Source organism: Anser brachyrhynchus, assembly GCF_964034855.1.
Source record: "Anser brachyrhynchus genome assembly, chromosome: 7".
In the NCBI taxonomy this organism is placed as follows: domain Eukaryota; kingdom Metazoa; phylum Chordata; class Aves; order Anseriformes; family Anatidae; genus Anser; species Anser brachyrhynchus.
Window position 1 is genome coordinate 23418856 of NC_137701.1, and position 25142 is coordinate 23443997.

At 36.5% G+C, this 25142-nt stretch overlaps 1 protein-coding gene across 28 annotated transcripts in view; it reads left to right on the plus strand.

Annotated features, from left to right (window-relative positions):
- Positions 1-25142, plus strand: part of FIGN (fidgetin, microtubule severing factor) — a 387924-nt gene that overhangs the window by 350436 nt on the left and 12346 nt on the right. For 2 of the 28 annotated variants that reach the window (XM_080601232.1, XM_080601235.1), the window contains one exon: positions 245-322. The exons of the other annotated variants lie outside the window; for them this stretch is intronic. The gene's annotated coding sequence lies outside the window, so the exon portion shown is untranslated. The remainder of the gene's footprint in view (positions 1-244; positions 323-25142) is intronic. 28 annotated transcript variants of the gene reach the window in all.

Here is a 25142-nt window from a genome sequence, read left to right on the forward strand (position 1 = left end):
AACAAATCTTGAAAGTATTTCTCACTGATTGAATCCAGTTCCCTAATTAGTCTCTTCATGAACCATGCCATCTAACTGATGATAGTTCACATCAAAATTAGTATTTTCTTCTAGATGTCCATCCTATTTCCCCATCTGTTCTTTAAACCATTATTGTATCCTTGTTTTCCTGATTTCCCTCTTCCTTCAAATCAAATCCAGATGTGGAAAATATGTGCCTATTCCAACAGTCTTTCTGTTTTAGTTTACAGCTAATATATGCATAGATGTGCAGTCATTAATGGAGAAGGAAGAAAGACCTCAATAGAAGTTTAGGGAAATAGTGAGTATATGTAATTTTTATTCCAAAATTAAAATGCAAGATTTGCCTTTCTAAAAAGGGGTAATTCTCTCTTTTTTTTTTTTTTTGATGGGTCTTTCTCTGTTTCATATCCATTTTTTTAAATTACAAGAAATTCCAGCGAGGATTTCTGGAAAACTTGGAACATGTCTCACAGTGTTTAAATTGCCTTACCATGAAAAAAATAAAAAAATAAAAAAATAAATTTAAATAACAAATAGGAAGTATGCACTAATATTTCACTGCATTAATATTTCACTGCTTTTACTATATAACTTAATGTTGGTGACATTCTTTGAAGTGTCTTGCTGTTCCTGTGGAATCTCCCAGGCCACATCCTGTAAACTAAATGAAGCCAGGGCATACTCTCAAATGTGGGTTCAAACCCGCTAACATCCACACTGTGCCCCTTGTCCTCACAGCTGGAGACTGGACCCTTTTCCATGTTATTTATTGGTATAAACAGTTATTTCTGGAGAAAAACAGTATTTTCTAAGTAAGTTCCCATCTGTATGTCTCTCAGAGAGTATTTTTCCCCCGCAGCAAGAAGTGAGAAATGTTTGTTTTCTTCTTAATTAGTAAGAATAGTTGATAGTAACCATGGTAGGTGGGAAGGGTTTGGGGATGAAGATTTATGCCAGAGCTGTTAAACTCCTACCTCCAGCTCGCTTTGCAATCAATTACTGAGCTACTGCATAGAATGGGGAGGAAGAAGGAAAGTATTTTGTTTTTGGCGAAGTGAATCAGTGTCCCAGGTTCCACATGAGAACCAAGTGTTCATTACAACTAGGAATGTTGTTCTTGCATCCCTAATTAAAACACGCTGCTCCTACTTTTTATTCTTTCTAAATGTCCACAAATGGTTCATACCAAAGTCTATCCTCTTTATACCTTACAGTCTTTACCCTGACAAAAGTGGTGCCATTCTCTCTCCGTCTTCAGGATGCTCTCTTCTCTTCTCCTCTTAAGGTATAAAACCAGCCCTTTCTAAATTAACAGCTTTTGAATGAAGTGGAAGGGAAATTGGGAATACTTTTCAGTAGAAAAATGTCAAAGTTTTAGGATGCAACTTTGAACCAAATAGATTTTGCTTGAGCCTTCTGAGATTTTCTCACCACTGTTTCTAGGTGAAACTGTATTTATAAGATTATTTTAGCATCAAAACACAACTGCATTTAATTCCACTGGATTGCACTTTTGTTACATTGAGCAAACGTTGATGCATATATCATCTCTGCAGAGTTCCAAAAGAGATTTAAGACACAAATATCGTAAAACAAACATGTCAAAATAAAAATGCAATTATAAGTCAAGATGTCTGGTGACTTCGGTTGAAAGAAGAAAGGGGAAGTTAATAGAAGCAGAATACATATGTGTATTTGTAGCCAGAAAGGGGTTTACTCATTTTTCAATGCAGTAGTGCTACATTATCTGATAGAACGTAGAAGAGCATATTTTTTATAAGGATATTTTTATTTACATGTAATTAATTGACAGAGTTCAGATGTTTGCAGTGCTAATACAGGTACTTTTAATAAGAAAATTGGAATATGAAAGTATGAAATAATTCAAGCAATGATCAAATTCTCTGATTCCACTGGCATATCTTACTGTTTTCCAGTAAGAAAATTGCCTAAGCCAAAAGGTATTAAACTTTAGAAATGGAAAGCAAAATTTTAAAATAAGTCTAAGCAATGCTCCTACAACTTTATTTTTAAGTTCCTGTAGTTGAGGAGATTTATTTTATATTGGGCAACTTTTTACTCTGTTTTTTACTAATTTTGTATCATCTGATACACTTAACAACACCTTAAATATTTACTGGATAGAGATTAGTATATATAATCAGAATATGCATTTTTTCCACCATTCTCTATTATATTATCTTTTCTTTACTCTATTCTACTTATGAGCATTATCTTGCTCAAAGTGAAAACTCCCCTGATTTCAAACTGAGTAACAGTCGGTGTTTTTCAGTGAGAAGCTGGTGCTGATCTCGAGTGGAATTTTCAACCACAAGAGGAGTTGCAATTGCTCGTTATTCCCTTAATTTGTACTTGCCCTGGAAAACTGCTTGCTGTGAAATATTTGTAATATCACATAGAGGCTTGATGGCATTAGACATAATTTTGCCTCTACAGATGGAACCAAAATGTTGACCATGGAACAAATATGCTTCATTTAAAGCATAAGTTACTTTGTTGAAACTAAGAGCATATCCGTGTTGTTCTTTTCCTGGTTGTATAACTGTGATAAGAGTGAAAAGAAATCTGATCCTAGGTTTCTGTGTTGGCAAAATCCTTTCATAGCCTCAGTTACACTGTGAATACGGTAAGTGGTACTTTAAATTGATGTAGTTTTCCTCACTGAAGTGGTGAAAGTGAAATTAAGCACAGCACTTTTCCAGTATAAATTGTTCCTAATGCTACAGTTATAAGCTAGATGTCGTCAATCAGCAGACAAAGTCTCTAGAGCTGCTATGCTTGAAACAAGTAATCTTACTTAGCCATGTGTTGAGACTAACTCCCGTTCCTCCTTGCATGTGATATTTTAGCTAAGCAGTAACTTAATTTGAATATACAAAGTAGTAAACTGCCATCCCATGGAATCAATCTTACGGAGACATTTAGTCAATGCTGTTTGGAAAGAATAAGTTCAATATATGATGTCATACATTAATAACATCTAAGTTATTTTCTAGACCAATTATACTGAAGAGTTAGTCTGTGCTCCTCTTTTTCTGAAGTATCTGTGAACATTTTTCTAAAGAGTATATCTGACCATTTTTGTGATAGGTAGGGTGGAGAGTGGTTGGCTTTTATGTGTGAGTGGGTACATTTTATATTACTTAGAATAAACAAGGTTACATCTTAATAATGCTTTAATAGGAGTTTCATTGATTTTGTGTCACTCCTGTTAGTTCATAGGAGTTTCTATTAAGCATTTACCTGGGTGCATTTTCTGTGATTATAGCTAGCTTTCAACGGTTGCACCTCATTCATTCGCTGTATTTAGCATTATGCTTCTTTTTTTATTTTCATTCATTCATAAGATTCTGTTATTTGTCATGGAAGTTTACAGTGATGATGGGAACATGGCATAAAAAATTGGAGGGAAATTTGTGCCCTATTACAGATTATGGTAATACATACGCATGCCTGTTTGTTGAGAGAATATTTATTTTTTTCTTAGGCATCCATAGTCAATTCAAAATACAGCATACAGTGCAGCAGTTCTATCAGATACTGTATGTAACGTACTCACATAAGGCTCTCAAGGCATAAATCTTCAACGCACAGTTGTTTTATATCACAGGGTTTCTATAGACTATACTAACTATACAGACCATATCAATCTGATAATTTGAGACCAGAATTATAAAACATGCAAGTGCAGTGCTGTGCAAAAGGTGAGATCTCTGTATTTGAAGTTAACTTGAATTGATCTATAAAGTTATTTTTAGAAGTTACATTCTCATAACATCTACATAACCTGGTTTACTCTAATCTGATTTTTCCAAGCTTTTTAAACAGTGCTGAAAATTACTTTAGGGAATAGATTTGCTTTCAAACTGAGTTTTCAGTATAAAGTTGGGGTCATTGTGTTCTTTAAGAGATTGGCTGAATGCCACTAATAGTATGTTGTGACTGCTTTTAAATCTGACAGTTGGCTACAATACACTTGGGTAACTTCCAGCTTTATTGTCAAGCCAAGGTATGGTTTCAGTAGAGATGCTATCTGGCATCCACAGAAGATATTATCATCAATTAAAAGTAAGATGCACTTCATCATTTTTTTTCAGGTTTGTTCATTATGTTGTGCCCTGTATTTGAATTGAGTTTGCAAAGAAATATTGTATTTCAAAAAGTAAGATTGCAGTTTAAGTAGCCTTTGAAGTTTGACACAAATATCAATAAATAAGCAAAGCTTTATGGAGCACATTTAGTATCTTAGTTGTAAAAGGTGCTTTAAAATATCTTTTCAGATTGAAATAATTCAGTTTCAGGATGTCTCATTGATTTAGGGATATGAGAAAAGCCAGAGTTGTAGACATAGATAATATCTTTTATTGGACTAGTGACTATTGCTGAAAAAGTTGAAGAAATGTTTGTCTAACTATTCCCTCCAGCTTATGAAAAACATATTCAGTGTCATTACTTTTTGTGATTTTTTGATGGGACTATATGCAATATCATACCTCCTCTTACTGCAGTTCATGGCCTGGAGAGGAAGTTGTGAGAAGCCCCTTCCTAAAAAAGCCATGAATGTGTCACATGTAGACTGCTAATACTACTGGCCTACTGCAGGAAAGGCTGGCCATAAGTAGTAGCAAAACTATTCTTCTAAGATGGAAGAAATATAGATGAAATTAGAGTGTAATTCTGTACCAGCATGTTCATGGTGCAGGAATAGAGATGCTAAGTGAAGAACATTACCAATATGGAAAATATCACTTACGAAAGTTTTTTTAAAACAACTTTGGAGGATCATACCGCTTCACAAACAAGAAGTCTTTGAGATCTCACTTCATCAGGCAGTTCTGTTTCTCCTCAGTTTATCTTGCATTAATGGAATGATAGTTAATGGGATTTTTTTTTTCTGATATCCTACTTCTAATGTGTTAACTCTTGCTTAACTGTGAGCAGTTGATATACTTTTTTCCTCTTTTTTTTGACTCTGTTAATTTATCATTCCAAATTACAAAAGCCAATGTTGTTTAAACTATGTTTTTCTGTTTTCCCTTACACAGTTTAGTTATTAAAAAATAAAATTTAACATGGTGGACTTACATGAATATGTATGCACATCAAATGCAATTCTTCCCTGGCATATGTCCATTTGTTTAAAGGGAATAGTGATGGAAGACAATTGGACCAACAGTTGAGTCAGTCTAAGAGCAAACTACCGCACTGTTCTGCTGTGTTTTTAATCTTATGAACATGAGGTGTACCATGTAGGTCTTCAAAGCATTAAGTGCTTGTGAACCGTTTTATTCAAGCTAATGAACATCAGAAGGCTTAACTTTGTAGGAATATCAAGAAGACCTTTAAAGATATTCAGGAACCAAAAGATAGAGCTTCAGATCCTTAGTGAGGTTTTGAAAATCACTAGTTTGTAAGTTGAGGGCAAGTGTCTTGAATCATTAGCAGCTGTGAGCCGATTGTTGGTAGAGGTTGCACCTGTATATCGGGCCTGATGATCTATTGCACAGGATCTTTTATTTTAAAGGGCAGCTGATCTCATGGCTGCACCTTGAGATAAGGGGGAGAATCGGAGTGTTGGGGCTGGCCACCTCCCTGCCTTGTGTTAGGCTCTGCCCAGCTCGTGGTGGTGGTGCAGCTGGGACCTACAGGACCACAGGCTGAGAGGTGACCACTGGGTCACTGGGGCAGTGCAGCTGACTGAAGAATAATTTGAAATAATTTGCAAGTCTGACTTGCCGTTCTTGCAGAGTGGAAGTTGTTGACATGCGGTTTCTGACGTGAAGAGAATTAATAGTGGAGATGGGGCATTTGTACCCAAATCCAGATATGGCTCTGCAAGGCCGTTGCTGGATACCACGTACAGTGGCAACAGCAAAGATGGTCACATCTCCCATATAACACAAATGTATTAAAATTTATAGCTTTTATTTGCAAACTCACAGATCATGTGCCACACTGTGTAAAGTGTGATTTTTTTTTTCTTCTGGTTTAATGTTCAGAGTTAGTGTCATCCTAATTAGTTTCCACTGACAGAATAAATATTGTTCCATCTGTGCACTATTACAGTCAGCAACTGAAGGTTTGAAACACTTGAGCAGTGGATGTCAAGTCGTCTGAAAAGGGACTGGAAAGCAACTCATTTTGGATTATTTTGCATATATCAGCGTTGAGAAGGAGGTTATGGGAGCAATTCTCATCTGTACTGCTATCATCCCAAAATTATGCCAAAATTTTGTTCCTTTTTTTTAACAGAATTTACTTGATAATGACCGTGAATACTAAAATGAAAGTATTTCATGCATTATAACAACATAGAAAGATTAAGCTTTTTTTTTTTCCTTTTTTCTTTTCTTTTTTTTGTTACACATTTGAAAATGTCCTTTAAAACGGAAATGTTTGTTACCATATTGCTGAGACTGGGCCAGATGAACTAATATCCTTACTGAGTAGACAATCCTGAGACCAGAGAGCAGAGCAACTTAAGCAGAGCAACTTATCAGGAACCTCCCTTCCGTTGCCAGTGCACATACAATGTAAAAGAAAATGCACATTTATAGAAGGTAACTCTATTTACACCTTATTCTTGAAAGTTTCTTTGACTATGCTTAAAACAAATAAGGTTGAAAAGCAAGTCAGCACTGTATTTAGAGATCCTTTTGGTGGTGTTTTGGAGGGCTTTGAAAAACTAGTCAGGCAGGAGAGACAGGCACAGAGCTCTCTGCAAGTGGTATAGTTAGTTTCTGGCTGCAAGTCTGTCTGACATAGAAAATATTTCTTGTGAGTAATAATCCTTTACTTAATGTGGTGGAATTTTTCCAGTTCTTGTTCTTCTTGTAGCTTGATTAAACATATTAATTTTTACATAATTGGAAATCAGTGCAGCTTTTCGTGAATATGTTTCTCAATATTTAAAAAATACTCTTAAAAGAACATTAACATCTCAACTATTTAAAAAGAGGCAAATCCCAGGCAGTGTCCTTAGGAAATGCTGTAGGCTATATAAATCCGATTACCTGAATTCTTTCTTGGTTGAAGCAGGATCATATCTGATGATACCTCTGAAATGTATAGCTAATACCCCTGAGTATCCAAAAATATTCAGTATCTGTATTAATGACTGCAATTGTCTTATATATGTTCCTTTAGATATCCATTAGATTTTTTTTTGTATCCTCAGCAATGTTGAAGTTGCATAGATGTGAATATTTTGTTAGCAATTAACTTTTAATTTGCATTAAATTGTTATATTTAAAGAGCATACATTCATATAGAAAGCAGTTGACAATGCCGACTTCATTTTCAAAGGTATAGAAACCTGTGCAGAAGGTTTGTTACTTTTTTTTTTCTACATAGCTTAAGTTATTACATATAAGAGAAAAAAGACACAATTCCTCTTCTGTGGTTTTTAACAGGTTGAGAAACAGAATGTTTCACTTTGATGAATACATTTGTTTTGCTCTTAGAAACTAATAAGAAAACTATTACAGACATGAGGGAGGGAAAAGCAGCACTTACTGGGAATTCAACAATTCAGCCTTCTGTAGTGGAAGCTTGTGTTATTCTTTTATATAAATTTTGCTCTAGAGATTAAATTATATGGCAATTTTAAGGAACTGAAACTCATAAAAGAAATGGCCTTAGAGAAGTGTTATTCTACATCATGTTTAAATAATTAGACTTATGTCGTACTGAAATATATGTTATTTGGATTTAAAAAGAGATAAAAGCATGAATATTGGCATGATTAGGAAATTATATTGTGTCATGGTGAGATTGATTGATAGGTAGCTGAATGAAAATGAAGTAAAAGGCTTGTAGAAGTAGATGCATATTCTACTACGGTTTAGACAAACGTTCTTGTGTTTACTTGAATTACAGGAGAGTTGCACAGATAAGCAGAGGTATCTTTCCTTTCCATGTTTGGTTTGTGTGTTTCACCATTTTTTCTGTAAAATCAGTCATAAACGAAAGAATAAGCTTCCACTGAAATAGAGAGTGCTTTTACAATTTCAGTATTTCACAACTGTTTTGACATTAGCTTTACACCAGAAACAAACAGGTGAACAAATGGAAACACATCAAAATTAAGTATGTGCTGAAAAGGCACACTAGCATTTAATGTTGATTAGCTGGTAAAGAACCCCTATTTACGTAAGCTTTTTTTTTTTTTTTTTTTTGAACCAATTTCTATAACCAGGTAGGCCAGCTAGATAATTTCTTTGAGAAAATTATCTAAGAAATCATTTAAAGGTTATGTTTAGAGAAATGCCATTCTATTATTCTTAAACCATTTTATTGATTTTTTTTGCCCCTTTTTCCATTTATTATCTGTCCCCTAAAGGCCTCCTACACATTGAAGTCCACAGTGGAACTCACTAGTGGGGATGAAGCAGAGAAACCACTGCAGGATTCCCTATTTCAAAGCTGAACCAATATTCACCATTGACACATTCATTCATCTGTGCAGGGTCATTGGAAATCCTCTTTCTCTAGTTTTTCCTTCCCTTCAGGGAGCAATGCTTAAAAGAGCAAACCCCTGGTGTGAGGAGATAGAAGGATTCTCAGCGTGGCCAGTGGTGCCAGGAATCGAATTAAAGTTGTCCATTTGCAGATGACTGTACACTCAGCTCCCAGCATATTCAGTATGGGGCTTGCTGCTGACGTGTTATTTGAAATGCTGTTGGTGGCACTTTGTTGTATTTAAAAAAAAAAAAAAAGAAAGGAAAAAATCAGGGCAAAAAGTCATTTCTCACAAATAAGATAAAAAGCTGAATTTAAAAATGCACATGGTTCCTGCTGTTCCTTTTAGGTCTGGAGGTTGTTAAGGATCATGTGCCAGAGAGGTAAATAATTACAGAATTTACTTCTTTGGGTAATTTAACACTTGTCACTTATTCTGCTATTGTTGACATCTCTATTTTGGCATAAATCAGATTTTGACATTACTAAACCTACAATTTTGTTTTTCTTCACACACATTATCTCGTCCATGTGAAAGGCACTGGGAAGACGCGGGCTGCCATGAAATCTGAAATGCCTGCAGTCAACACGAAGAGTGCCTCTTTATTTCAGTTTCATTTCCTGTTAATAGAGATGAACTTGGTGAACGCATTGGGGCACATTTAAAATTTGTCAAATGGAGATTCTGTAAAAGGAGTTCTCTGAATTTAAAGAAGTCTCTGTCAGTTTTGAGGATGAAAGGACAAGCATTGTTAACTGTTTGGTCGCCTGCCCCAGCTTCCGCTCCAGCGATACGATCGTACACCTCCATGCGTGGGTGTCAGGGCTTGATGCGGGCTATCCCTATCCTTGGTGACTGCACGGACTTGCTAGGAGATTTAATTCTTGTCAGTAATTTCAAAGAAATTGCAGGCAGAGGGTATTTTTCCTGTGAGTAACGGTGGCACGATCTGCCGCCAACATAAATCGCAGTCTCTTCAAGGAACATCAGGAAAGGGAAGTGGGAGAACGAGTTGGAGGCTACAAATTACACCACCACCTAATTATGCAGCTTTATTCATATGACTAGAGAGAGCGCCACATGCATGTTAGCAACACAGAGGCCTAAATTATAGACGTTAATAACAACTTGAGGAAGAGAGCAGGGAATCATTCAAACTATTTAAAATCTCTGTCATAGCAACTTTTGGCTTTTTATAGAGCTAGCCCAGAAATATAGATTAAATTTTCTTTTTCAACTGAATCACATAGGTGGTATCTTTATGCGGTGCATATGAAAGTAAGATCATTGTTCATCCAGTAACTAGCATTTCTATACCTAAGCATTTGAGGTGTTACAAAGAGGTAACATTACAGTGAGATATTTTAATCTAGTTGAATGACCTTACACAAGGGGAAGTATTTTCCAAGAGGGGCAGCCCAGTAATGAGGGTGAGGTGTGTCCTAAAACAGCCCAGAGCTCATTCTAGCTTATCAACTACTGTTACAATTCCTAATTTGTGGGGCACTAGTGCTTTTTCTGGGCAGTCTATCATTTAAAGTGCTGTGAGAGACAGTTTAATCATTTTAAGAGTATGCTGTGTAACTGATCTTGGAAGTGCCCAGTACTCGCCAGAGATTTATTGAAAAAACATTTGTAGCATGACTGTCTTTCCTTTGAAAATAGTCAAAATATTAAAAAAAGCAGTCATGCTCAGCAGCAGTTTTCATTGATGCATTTAGGGCATTCCTTCTCTTTAGCAATCCAGACCTTTTTAAGAAATGTCATTTCTGGTTATCCTCAATATAAAATGGCCCATCAAAGCTACCTTGGTGCAACCTTACCTCTTAAATATCAGCCTGTGCCCTCTAACCATTTGTTATCAAGTAGCTTTTAGTTCAGTCATGGCAAACTCTCTGTTTAATACCTAGAAAGAATAAGACATAGATACAGCCTGAGGTATTTTTCATTAAATTATATATAGGAATTTATTTAAAATATTTTAGATATATACTTGAAAAGGTGGCGCAAGATCTCTGTGTCATAATGTGTCTAAATATTTATTTGCCTAAGGAAAACAGTATAAAGTGTTTTTTGTTTGTTTGTTTGTTTTTTAAGTAACAAAAAAGTTAAGTGAGGCCATGAGCAAACTTAAAGTCTTCCTTAGCCTTGGAGAATATGCAAAAAAGTTTGGAGTTTGGAGGTTCTGCGTCATTTTCCTGTCTTTTGTGTACTAATATTTCTAAAGACCTCTTAAACGTGGTTTCATTGTTCCTACTTTCTACTTTGCAATCTCAGTACTAGGTATATCTTCAGACCAGCTAACCCATCTACTGCTGCTGCCGTGGGCTCAGTTTTCACCTGCCACTCAGCAACTGAGCCGACATTTGCCAAGATGCGATCTCTCCACGTGAATTCCACTGGCCTTTGGGGCTGAGCTCGTTTAAGGGCTGTGCCGTATCTGTAGAGTTAAATTCCTAAAGTGAGGGGCAGTCACGCAACCTGGCCTTCAGTACATGTAGAAACCAGAAACATGCTTGATAGGTGGTAGGAACAGGACGCTTCTTTGTTAACTTCAAAAACCTTTGCTGTCCTATTTTCTGACCACCCTTTAGCACCACTGCTCTTGATTTGGCGCAGCTTTAACTTTGAGATAGAGGACAGTTGTAGAAATGCATGCAAAGAACTGGGGGAGGGGAAAGGGGAGATGGCGATCATGTATGTCAGATACAGGAGGAAAGATGCATCTGAAAGATCTGTGTGTCTCTGCTGGAGGAGGTCTCCTGGCTTGCGGCCAGGGAATAAACTGCTACCGTTTATAGAGTATAAAAAGCAATTAGCTGAATGGTTTATACCTTTTTATGAATAAAACCATGCTGTTCTCTACGCAGAAATATTCTTACAGTATGTTGCAGTGCAGCGAGGGGCCTGCTGAAAAAAGGGTAACTTGAAATTTCTCAGAAAGACTTGTATTTGGTATTGCAGTTGTTATAATCTGTACTGGGATAGTTCAGAATGATTTTTTTTTTTTTCTGGTTGTGTTCTTTTTCTGTCAGAAAGATTCTAGACTAGTCATTGTGCCATCACTAAAGACAAACATCATCCCCGCTCTATGACGGGAAATAAATTTGTGTGCAGTTACACACACAAACACACAGACACACACACACACACTTATTTTCTTTAAACTAAAGCTTTATATTGTGGCTCTTTAAAAATCCATATAAAACACAAATACAGAATCAAAACTGTAATAGTGAGGAACATATTTTCTATCTCATGCTGCAGGGCATAAGCTAATCAGCTGCTGAGAACAGGCAGGAACCCCCCTTCAACCTTGTGTTGTTTTTCATTACACAACTGGCTGTTTGCATTATGGTTTTTATTAGAACTTGATTGTTTAATGACAAAGATACAGAATTATGCTAAAATAAATAGAAAGCTCTATAGTGGAAAAGCAGAAAATAGACTCTATGAAAAATAAAGTAAAAGTCAAGTACTGCTACATTCCAACATGCTCACCCCAGTCCCTCCCGAGCCAGTGGATGTTTTCCTCACTCACGCATGCATTTTATTTATTAACCCCACACACCCACCTAGACAAACTCACAACTGCATTTTATAGGACCTGGTGTTCTTCCTTTTGGTTCTTTCATTTTTCCATAACCAATTTCAATCAGGATAGCTGTGTACTAGACTGCTCTACCTTTAAAGAAAGGCCTACTAGGCAAGCCTGTGTGTTTAAGCCGATCTAAAGTGTGTGGAATAATGTCTGCTCTAATACAAAGGATTCCAGATCTGTTGGACAAATGTTCTCATCTGCTGTAATGCATCTATCGTGTTGCTTTTGTAAATGTGCCATAATAGAACAGTAACCTCGACAGTCTGCAGGGGTAGTTTGCGTGGAAGCATTTGGACAAGTGGTTGCTTCTGCTTGGAACAATAAAGGTGGATTTTTTTTTATTATTATTATTTTTTACAAGACAACGGACAAATAATGCAAAACACCATGTGAGACAGGTTTATATGGTGTTCCATCCAAACCGTTCTCTTTAAAAAAAATCTAAATAATACTGCTTTGAACAAGAGAACAGAGTAATCTGTGGTGTTCTGTACTCAAAGGCACCCTATGGATTGTGTACGGTACCTTTTGTTGAAGGGCAGCCTATGGTTGATGCTGGGGCCTGACTGGGAGAAGCTGGGCTGTAATACTGGAATTTCACTGATGGAGAAAAAATAACATCTGTGCTGCTATAGAAGGTGCAGTAGATTTCATGTGGACTCCAGTTTCTGCTGTTTATGCTGTCATCTGGTACAGTTGTCCTGAGACGAGCGACTCCAGTGCTCACCGTAGGTTTTGATGGCAGCAAGCATTCTCCTCCTGCCTGGTCCTGCCCCAGTGGAGGGTGCTCACCCTCTGAGGCCTCGGAGGTGCTAGCCGACCACCTGGCCATCAAGATGGGTCATGAGGTTCTTCTCGTGGTCCTTGACCCTATTGCTCCCTCTCACTGATTCAGTGTCCTGGGGCAAATTCTGACTTCAGAGTTTATCCTGCCCCTGCAGCTTCACCTCCTTCCTTTACTTCCCAAACTTCAGAAATTTCCTACGCTAGTCCGTACTCACATATCTATGACACTCTGACTCATAGTAGCAGCCTGCAAGTGGTGTAATAAGTAAAATTTGGTAGGTCCCAATTTCTCAATGGAAAGTCCTCTAAGAATCTGTTATGGAAGGCTTTCAGGAATAGGCTAAGCAGGCCCAGAGAGATACCAGAAGGAAGATTCTCGATTTCTATTGAAAGTCAGGTGTTGTTTGGGGTCAGCCTCTTAGGTGAGCAGACTAGTGTTTTGTAGGCTTGGTATAAAATACTGATGGATCTGAGAGTGAAAAGTGTTTGTTTGTTTGTTTTTTGTACTAGAATGCAGAAGGAATACACTAGGGTCATCGTGTGTCATCGTTCGTCCATCCCCCCCCCCCCCCCCCCTTTAATTTTATGTTAGAAATAAGATGCTAACTGTAGTTTTATAATGATGCTTATGATGCCTACTGTGGATGCTACAGTTGTGTCAACCTCAGTTTTCAAACTACTAAAAATATCATAATGTAGGGTATTGAAGGACTTATTGATGAGCAATTGATGTTTCAGAGCATCTGTGCTTAATAAAATCAACAGTACAAAATGTGTATTTTGTATCTTAGAGCATTGGGTTGTCACTCACAAATGATGTGAAGTTTAATGCATTATTCAGAAGTACAAGAGGAAGCAGTCCAAAGCAGCTGTTGAGTCTCTCGTTTTGTTTTATTTTTCAGAAAGCAGAGCTAAGTGTTTGACTTAAAGGTGCAGGGTTTGGAATTGCACAATGCAGTAGGCAGCAGCACAAAAAATGTTGGATCTGAGTACAAATTCAGTTCAGACTTAAGAAACTGGAAGATATTTTGATCTGAAAGCTACAAAAATCCATCTGGGAATGAGTTCTGGGTGCATTTTTTTTCTTTTTCTACTTTGTAGTGCATACTACAAAATCAAATGACACTGGCATTAATTTGGTAGTCTCAATTCTCATAGTCCTATTGATTCAGAAAGCTGGAAACAGATACGGAGGCTTATAGGCTGCATTTAGGACTACTGAAGTTCGGGGGCTAGGGTATATGAAAGTTGTAATGAGAACACTCATTCAGTAAAGGAACTCTTCGTAGCCTCTTATCTTGTGATTCTGATATAAAAATCTTAGTTCAAGAGAATTAAAGCCTCCATCATTTTGCTGGTGGTCTCATTATTGATTGCTCATCTTTATGCGCTTCCTTCCAAAGTCTTGGCTGCCGACACAAAGCTTCTCTGGCAGAATCTCTACTAAGCAAAACAACATTTGCATCCCTATGTATTTCTCCTAGTGGGAGACAAAAAAGTAGTCTTGGTCATTTCTTATTGATAACTTTAAATATTATGTCAGGCTCAAATCAATCTGGTGAGAGAATGGTGGCTATTCCTGAGGATTCACTCTGGATATTTAATTAGCTGGAGCTTATACATGCAATTTATTTTCTTTTTTTGCCTCTTTCAGCATTTGTCAGGTACTAGTATTGATATGACTAGTGCAGTGAGGTATACGTCTAGTTAAATTGAACTTTCTATTGATGAAAACTTACCTCTTGCTGAAAGCTGTGTTTTATTAATAATATATTTCACAATGTTACATTTTTAGAGCTGTGGTGTTTGCATTATGAACTTTTGGGGGGCGCAAAATAGGTACTAGGAAGTAATGATATTTTAAATTTGTAGGGAAGACAGCATTAGTTGTGTATACGTGTGTGCGTATGTGTAAATATATATTATTATACTTATTCTATTTTGAAACCAAGCAATTTGCTGTTTTTTTTCTCAAGGATTTTCAGCTGTTAGTGGGGAAGGAGAACTGACAAGTGTTTCTTCAAGTACCTCTTTTTAATGGTCATTTTTGTTCATTATCATTCAGCTGATGACAACAACATTTATTATTTGTATATTAATGACTGGAAATTGTTAGGTGATGGAAGAGCAGTCAAACAAAGCTAGGTGGAATTAACTTTATGCATGTCTGGTGGATGGTACCTGATTTACAATACTCCATGCATTCCCCAAATAATCTCTGATTTACAGAGCTAAGCCAGTCTAGTACAGTCTTTTGTGCAGTTTTAATGTTTGCTCCAGAAATATTATTGAACCCCAAGTATTTTCAAATATATTTTCAGGAAAAAAAATACTATATTGCAGTAAATCTATCATCACAGCTACCAATTCCTTGAGCTTAATTATGACACTACTAAATGTGAAAATCTATTCAGCGCTAGGAACACTTTTCACATTACATTCACGCTAAAGATTGGCTGTTAAGAGCTCATTACTGGTAGTTTTCTAAAGAGCGGTTTATTAAACACTGTTACCTAATAAGCATCTTTGGTGGTGCAAATTGCTGAAAACAGTAATGAGTCTGATTAGACTTCATTTCAATTACGACAGCTTGTCTAGCAAAAAAAAAAAAAAAAAAAAAAAGAAAGAATCCTTGATGCTTTGGAATCTGGCTACAAGGCATTACATGGTTGAAAAGGAAAATGCCACCTCTGTGTTTCCTTTCCACAGTTCAGTAATGAATAGAGAACTGTCCAAGTAGTCGTCCAATTTAACACATTGGAAAACTAGATGGGCAGCATTGGAAGCACAATCCAGTTTGCTTAAGAATTCTACAACGGCTTTTCAGCTAATATATCTAAATAGGGTCATATTTAGATTTCCTCTGCTCCCCTTGCATAAGAATATAAAGCAATAAGAGAGAAAATTAAAATGATACACTCCTACCTGTTTTGCAGAGGTTATGCATTCCTCTGATTACTGGAATCCACCTTTCAATTGTTGTATCTGTAAATCTTCACAGTACCTTATAATTCAACCCATTTATTTTCCTTTTATGTTCTACTTTTTTTTTTTCTGAAATACAAACCAAGCTTCATAAACTTGTACTATCATTGTCAAATACTTCAGCAAAGATTTTCTAGTTTCTGAACTTAGTTTTTGCTGCCAAATGGGTATAGCTGTAATAATTATAACCTTTCTTTAAGTCCTTCCTGTGTATTTACACATTCTGGATGAAATGAGAAATGTTAATTAAAAAAAAAAAAGAAAAAAAAAAGAAAAATAAAAGAATTTAAGCTGATAGTTGTTTAATATTTAGCATAATTGTAGTGTTCCTGATGATAGTGTATATCATTTTTATACTAAATTCATGTGGATGCACTTTTATAATATTGTTCAACATAAAATTGGATGGAGAGTTTTGTAACTAAAATCTTGTAATAAGATATGAGTTGAGAAATTACAAAAGAGGAATGCAAATAGAAGATGTGGTGCTGCTGTCTCGAGTGTGATTGAACTCAGAATTATGTCCATTCAGTTGACAGCAAATTTTAGAAAGGTTCAAATTCAATAAAGATTCAAAGCCACCTTATTAGACAAAGGAAATAAATTAGAAACTGAGCTAGTGCAGCAAATACCAGAACTCTCTGTCTATAGTTTAATGAAATATAACTACATGTGCATTTATGTATATTTTCTTTGATTTTTTTTATTAAACATTACACAAAATCCAAATGCTGGACTAAATATTATTTGCATAATCTGCTGCTTATTAATTGTTACCAAAAAAAAAAAAAAAGGTAAAAAGGGGGGCACATTTACCTCCTTCACAATAAATTATCAACTTCAGTGGTTCTTGTGGCTTTAAACCAGATAAGTGACAGGAGAAACTCATGAACCTTGTAAGCTGGGCATCAAATATTGACACCAAAAACCTTTTGGCTTTTTTTGTGATGTTACCTTTCTACCTTCACTTTGAGATTCTTACAGTTAGCTGTGACATCCCGTATATTTTGTGAAGGGACTTCCATCAGTGTGCATCATAAAACATCAAGTAAAATAGTGTTGTGGTTTTGTTGTTGTTGTTTTGTTTTTTTCTTTAAATCATACAAACGCAAGTGTCATTATTCAGCTATACAAATGTGTGCCTGTAGTGAGCTTTGAGATGCTAATCAGCAGAGCTTGACTTCTGTACCCTGAAGCAAATTTTAAAACTATTTCATCATTCGGTCACTACCTATACCATTACAATATGGACAAAATTACAGAAAAATAACACAGTTTATTGTTATTTAAGCTATCAGTGGGGTTCAGCCAGTTATTGATATCATCATTGCAAGGCTTAGATTTTTGTTCTCTTAAAGGCTGTTTACAGAAAAGGCTGAATTTGTGTGATAGCTGCAGAGGAATGTGACGTTTTATCAGCTAAGTTCTATCATTTCTTTCTGTTTTTAAAGCCAGAGCATTATTCTATTCTACTCCTTGAAACGCATGTGCACTCTGTGACATACGGTGTGTTTCAAGACCTGGCTCAACTTTTCCTGTTGCAGGATGAACTTTGCTCTTTTTGAGAAAGGAAAACCAACATATCACGAGACATTAGTTGCTTTTCCCTCCCACTCTCTCCAGTAAAAAGGTGAAAATATCAGCATACACAGAGTTAAATTTCTTAGCTAAGGCATTCTCTCACTTATGCACATGTGTGTAAAATATATAAAGGTATATCCATAGAGATATTTCTATATTTGTCTATAGAAAATTCCTTGTTCCTTCTCTCTCCCTTCCCTGGATAATTTGTCAAGCTAACTAAACAATCTACATAGTTCCTTTAGTTCCTTTCAAATGCTCAGGAAACAGTAGAGTCAGTCCTAAACTAAGAGCGTGAAAAAAAAAAAAAGTTATATTCCATTTTTTCAGTAGCTAAATCAGATACATTTTACTGAATGAGCGAGAAAGAATCTTCGGAGTTTGTGGAATACAATAATTGAAAGGTTTAAGTGGGAAAAAGATTTAGCTTAGCTTAGTGTTTCTAGAATGTCAGGTCTTTGGTTATGCTTCTGCTTTTAATCTTGTTTCTCTGCTTTGGGGGGAGCAGGAAGGAAAGGAAGGGTCAGCTGCATGCACAGCCAAGCCTAGGCGGGAGCCGTGCCGGAGCTCAGTTTTCCCTGTGAGCATGATTAGTACAGTCCTGATGACTTGGCTAAGGTGTTCCCTGGCTTGGGGAGGAAATCTCAGGTTCCCTGGGATAACATCAGCCCTTCTTGCAAAGTCATCTCGCATGTTGAAATACATACGTTGGTTTTGTTGTTGTTTTTTAGCGGAGAGACAGAGTGAGTACATAGCTTGATAATACAGTCCTTTCACGCGGGGTACTACTGCGTTTTGGGAAGACGGTGAACGCCAGGTCTCGCCGCTCTGCGCTGCTTACAGTGGAAAGAAATGTGTGTGGTTGTGTCTGGGGCAGCGGGGAAGGGAGAGAGCGCGTGGTGGAGCTCTGCTGAGAGCTCTCTGCTCCTAATCCCGGGCCACGTCAGGAGCGTGCTAAAGCAGTTTATCTTCATATGTCGTCTTGTATATAAGAAACAACACTAAACCCACCAAAACTCATTTCATATGTAGCTTTTTCCACAGCCTTCAGATCAAAGTTATTTTCTTCAGGCTGGACTAAATTATACGCAGGTCCCAGGAGTGAAGGACACTGAATTAATGCACTATGTCACCCAGTCCTGGCTATAGAATATTTTTATTGAAGTGTGAGACGCAACATCTCTTTACTATTTCATTAAAAATTAATGTGCAGATTGCCAAAAAGCAAAATGCATAAATAACAAACAAATTTTGCAAAGGCTTTGTACACTCTGGAGTCATCTTAAGAGGGATTTTTTTTTCTCAAGTATCAGATTACTTCTATATATACATTTAATCAGTATTTGTTCTCATTTAGCTAATTAGCAGAGGTACTCTAATCTCAGTAAAGCAACTGTTCATACCTTTCCTGTGCTGATAGGTTTTGAATAAGCACCTTAAAAGGAAAGCAGTATTCCTGGTTACAGGCTGAGCATCGTGCTGTTGGCCCATATAAATTGGCGTTTTTACTCTAGTTAGTTAGGCATATTGGGTCAAACCTGACTACGGTTATTTGAAACTTCCTGAAATTGATCTTTGCCTTCATATTTGTGAGAATAGACCTGGCTGTATAAATCTCTGAAATTAACCTTGCCTGGCTATATAAAGCTAGGAAATAAATACATATATATATATGTGTGTATATATATATATATATATATATTCTTAAAGCATGGTGATTGAAAAATAAATTGAAAGATATAACGTCATGGAATAAATAGAGATTTATACAGAGTGCTGCTGCTGTTAATTGGATGGAAATATATTTTAAATAACTTTTGTTATGAAACTTGTTCGTGTGTTTTAGAGCAAGACTATTTTCTAACGTTTTGGAATGGCATGACATAAAAAATAATTCAGCATCACCTAAATCTCTATTTATTGTGCACCCACTTTGTTCAAATAAAGTATGTCCCTTTATGGTAGTTTTAACCCCATTTATCCTCATGCACAAGTGCTCACCTGTTATTTACTCACATAAGAGAAGGTCGATACTGCAGAACAAGGGGAGTGCTGTGTTGTGACATAAAACATACATATTCATTAGCTCCACTGTCCCTATGGACTTGTGGTATGTCCCGATGATCTTCATTTGACAAAAGGAAGTGAGCGTAAGAAGGAAATTGTCGTAATGGATTTAAGATACATGAAAAAAAGGTTTTTAAAATGCTTTACTTACAGTGAGAAAGCAAGCAATAGTTCTAAGTATGAATGAAAACAATTCTGTAAAATGAAAGAATTTTCTGAATCACAATTAATAACAGAAAATGAAAAATTATAGATTTGAATATTTGAAAATTATCATTTTCAGATACTAATATTTTTTTTCCCAGAACAGTTTAGTTCAGGATCTGAATGTTCCATGTGATGGTCCCTCCCTAGTGCTGGAAATTATTTCCTTTTGCCTCTTTGCCTCTCATTTACTTCCTAAAAAACAAGTTCAGCATTCTGTATTTCACCTGCTGCAGTAGATTACATGAAATATACAGCAAAGCAGGGAGTGTATTTTATCTGCTTCTCTTTTAAGGGTCTGTGTTATGCTCTTTCAAGGAAATCGTGCCCCAAACTCAGGCTCTGAAAGGGGTACCAAGGAAAAGGCTATTTCTGTTGGTTTCTTCTTTAAAAAAAAAAAAAAAAAAAAGAGTATTATTTTGCTTACTTCTGTACTTCAGTGAGATTTACTGGAGACTTGAAGTAAGCACTTCAGTGAGAGCAGAATCATGCTCCAGGTCTAAGGTATTCTGGTTTTAGAAATATACATAAATACTTGTGCTAAGTGGCCAAACTCTATTTATTTATGACTATATTTTACGCTGTAAATATTTTAATTCTCAGAATCACTACAGTTATCGTGCAGTAGTTATACTGATGGACGTGTTTATATAGGCATAAATTGCAGATTGCATGGTATATTACATCCATGCAAAATACACTATACCTATAAGTGTGTTCTGCTATAAAAAGTAGGTGATTGTTTTTTTTGTTAGTTTAAGTTATGCTTACTTTCGTTTGCAATTACTGTTCTTCTGAGTATTGTCTCAGAAATTATTATTGCCTTATTTGTTTGGCAATGACAAAATATGCTAGGACCTTTAAAAGCATGGTATGTTCAGAGGTACTTGAAGGGAACAGCTTAAAAATATAAAGCCTAGGAAGTGGAAGCATTAATAGTAGGTGAAATGAAAACTCACTCCAATTATTGTCTTCCTTAGTGTGTTTTCTAGTTGGTATAGGAAAGTGTCATCAACAAATGAATAATAGTAAAATATTTTAAAGATAAACTGCAATTAATCACAAATGAGACCAATTCTGCATATAGAATGGCTGTGACACAGACCTGCATAAATGTTTTTACTTGTGGTATGCGATGATAGTGCATCAATGTGATTATGCTGTAAAGACGGGGCACAGAACTGAGAATGTTTTTGTGCTTACGGACTGCTGCCACAGAGAAACCGATACCGCTGAGGTGGGCAGCATTCTGGGAAGTCCTGTGGGGTGCTTATGTAATAGCTCCTGTCCATGTCATCTATGTCTGTGGGCTGCTGCTTGGCTGGCCGATAGACAAACCTGCTTCTGCTGGCAAAATATGACAGTTAGCCTTTGCTTGCTTGACTATTCATTCTCCTTATTTCTGTTTCATAAGTCTTTAGAAGCTGATGGATCTGCTAAAGGATGTTTAGCCAGAAATGGCTTTGTGATTATCAAAGGCACTGCTTTATGTAAATGGCAGGGAGGGGACTTGGACGGAGAGAACTCATTTGCTGCAGATGTATTGTAATTTGCTGTCCTGAGGTGCGAAAGTGTGATTTAAAAGGAATAATCATTGACGGTATTTAAATCAGATAATTGGGATGTATTCGTTTGAGACTCCAAGTCTAGAGTTATGCTCTTTACTGGTTCCAAGCTCTCCTAAAATATGTTGCGTTTTTGTTACTGCTTTTATCTTTAAGTGCTGTTGACATATATGTGATCCTCAATATTACTCGTGATTTAAGTGTTTTGTTTTAAAGATTGAAATGTTTTCACTATCCCTGCTAGATGGGAATCGTACTGTAAACACCCTGCCAACAGCTTACTCCAGCTGATGCGTGTGGTGTGCATAGGCTGTATATAATAAGAAGAAGACCAGACCCCCACTAAGAAAATGCTGAGAGCACTTTCCAGGTCTGTTTCATGGGTTTGTGGCTGTCGTTTAATGAAAAAAGCTTCCAAAGCTGGCCCCGTATGTCTGGGCAGCTCAGTTGTAGGCTCATCCTCCCACCAAATCCTTTGACGTCAAAGGAGATCCTCACGGACTGGAGCAGAGGTCTTCACTGAGTAATTAGAAAATAAATGTGGGAATCATTTTCTTTCTCTCTCTCTCTTTTTTTTTTTCCTCTGCAAAACATAATTAGCTCAATCCACTCTTCAAAATCCCTCCTGTTTCCAATTAAGAGAGATCAGTTGCACTATCTTCAAATAGCTGAAATTATGCTTATTAATAAAAAATGGAGTGTAAAAGAAATGTTTTATCTTGAATTAATTTTTATTATTATGGGACACATGACAGTACATAGTCTTACAAAATATTATCAGATTTAGAATAAAACCAGGGAGTTGTGTGTCCTACATCTTGAGCAGCGGTTATAGAATGACTCATTTATTCAACTTTCCCATGCTTAAGAAGGACTTTCAAATGTGGATTTAGGGCCTGATCCTAAAGGTAGTGATACCTTCAGCTCTCAGTGAAGTACGAGTTTTGAAAGTCCTGACGTGTTCCAGTGAAGTGCCCATTTAAGTCAATACCTATTTTGGCAGAGCTGATCTCTGCGTGTCCACAAGAAGCGATCTGTAGGCTAAAATCATTATGTTCCATTGTGTAAATACAGTGTCTTCAATAACTGGAGACAGCTGAAAAAGTGTTCAGTTGGTAGGGACAGTTTTTGGAGTCTTTGGCTAAATGTGTAAGCAATTTGAAGTGATGAAGTTCAAGTCAGCTTACAGGTCTAGAGGGAAGAGGCTTGGTGCTACTCAGAGCTGAGGTTTTGGACTTGTTCCTTGCTTGCAAGAGTATGTCCCTACAAATCTGTTATGGACAGTTATCAGAAATATCTCATCTGCTTGCTCACCCTTGGAGCAGTCTACCCCTTTTCAACAGAGCATTAAGCAGTTGCTCAGAGCACGTTTAACCACATGCCTGAAGTAAAGAACCTTCTTCAGCAGGTTTACAAGTGAACCTGCAGATTTGTGTTAGATAGGGCCTAAAACACTGCAGGAATGAACAGGGCAGAAATAAGAGAGACCACAACAGGAGAAGAATTACTTTCTTTTGCCTCGGATATATTGAAGTAATGCTTGGAGGCCCCTGATCCAAGCGGGAACTCTGGTAGCTGGTTGGGAAGGTTGGTGTGCTGCCCTGTTTCTGGTTCCCCGTGCACAGTAGCTGCGTATCGTACAGGTTTTGTTCCCCAGCATCTCTGAAAGTGCAATGCAACCTCTACTGCTATTGTCAGAGAGCCACAGTTGCTGTTGATTTAAATTTAGGTTGATTATGTTATTAGCAATGTGAATAGATGAGAGAGGTGTACAGAAGTCCCAGTGTCCTTTGTCTGTAAAGCCAGTTGTTGCTAATGAGTTTGGTTGGGTAGAAGGTGGGGTTGCTCTCACCTGGTCTTGTTGGTGGGATGCAGTAAATCCTTTGTTGTGTTTTCACCCAGTGTGGTCTTAGCTAGTATTTCTGCACTTTTCCAAGCCTTTTAGGAAAACATTTCAGAAAAATCCTGCCATTCAATTGAAAGGAGAGGGTTGTTATTTATTTTTGTCCTCTGCAACAGATCTAATCCTGTAAGGGCCTGAGCAGTGTCACCCAATATTGAGGGCAGCAGAGGTGGAGAGATCTTTGCATGCGCAAACTCACTCGAGATCCCAGAAGGATTGGGTCCCTCTGGACATCCAGGCTTTGTAGAATATTGTTTATTTTTGCATTCAGATTACAAAGTTGCTTTTTCCTAACTTTAGCATGATTTTGTTTTGTCTTGTTTTGTTTTTCTGTCCGAATTTGTAAATAGACTTCTGCCATATGGAATTATGTATGTGAAACTGATGAAGTATTATTTATTAGATTTTATGTTTTCAGGCTTAGTGCACAAAATAAGAAGGGGAAAAAAGAATGCTCAAACTCTTAGTTCAAAGTAATTGAATAATGAAATTGTTGACTGTAATTACTTCAAATGTAATTCACATAGATCCAACTGGAAGAATTATCGAGGAGGGATGTATAGCAGGGCTGTCAGGACAAGGAAAAATAGATACCGCTAAAAAAGCCTACACTGCCTCTTCTGTATAAAGTATTAAATTTATCTTAAAAGCAATTCTCTGATAAGTACATACCTGTACTTAAAGAACAGAATCCCTTCCTTTTGCCTTTTACAGCTCATACCGGCACAGTTTATGAAGTTCATGAATGTCGATAGCTCAGAGAATTCCTAAGTTAGCAAAGATTTATTTATTTATTTATTTATTTATTAAAGCGTTTAGCCTTGTAGTCTGGATTTTCAGTAAGTTATTAAGCAAATATACTATCTGCAGGACCGTGGTTTATGTCAGAGTTTAAAAGATGCTTTAAAAAAATTTTGCAACTTCTAAATATGCCCTTATTTACCTGATTTTAGATGTTTATATCATCATTTGAATCATTAACAAAGAAATGCAGGAAAGTATGACAGCTCAAGCAAAAAGCAGCTAATAAAATACAATTTAAAATACGGGCAGCAAGTGGCTCTCTCACTAAGCAATTGGGGGGGGGGGGAACGTGTTTGCATAACTAAAAGAAACTACAACTTTTTTTTTTTCCTCCCAAATCAAACATTAGACTCTTGTCAAACACTTATTGAACTATTAACAAATGAAGTTAAACCTGTCAAAGTTTGCTGCTTTTTTGATTATATAAAATTGAGGAAATGTCTCTTTGTGCCTCCAAGTCAAGACTGTTCCAGTGGAATCCATGTAAATACAGATTTCTTCACTGCATACTAATGCAAAAAATATGCTTATGGTTAACTATTAACCTATGCTTCCAAATAACACTAATGATTGCAATGTGCTGGAATAAATGCTCATGTTTCATGGGATGAGAACAGTCCTGTTCTCTTAAGCTTATATAATCAAAGCCTAATCCTGCCCTTACAGCCTTTGTTAAATGCATTGGTATTTAATATGCATCAATAAATAAACTTTCAATTATTGTGCAGTGAGCATATCCAAAGATAGCATGACAATGTGAATCTACTGGTCTATCTAGCAATTATTCCAAATAAAGAATGCTGATGATGTGATTTTCCCCCCTCCTCATATAATGGATAGTTCAGATTTTCTGGCATTCTTCTGCAGCCTCATAACAAGGCAAATAAATTAGTTCTAGACAAATAAAATTCAAATAATTGAATTTTTACACCATCTAAATAGATGTCCCCACTGTGACTTAGAGATAGAATTGTTTTATTTAAAAAGCCTTAAAATTTATTCTAAATGAAAAGATCAATTGGTGATTTTTTTAAAGAATATGTGAAAAGTATTTGTTATGCTCTGACCTAGTGTATTATCTTTTTAAATAGTCTTCCTTTACAAGCCCTTAAGACAACGTGCCAAAAGTGTATTCATTAA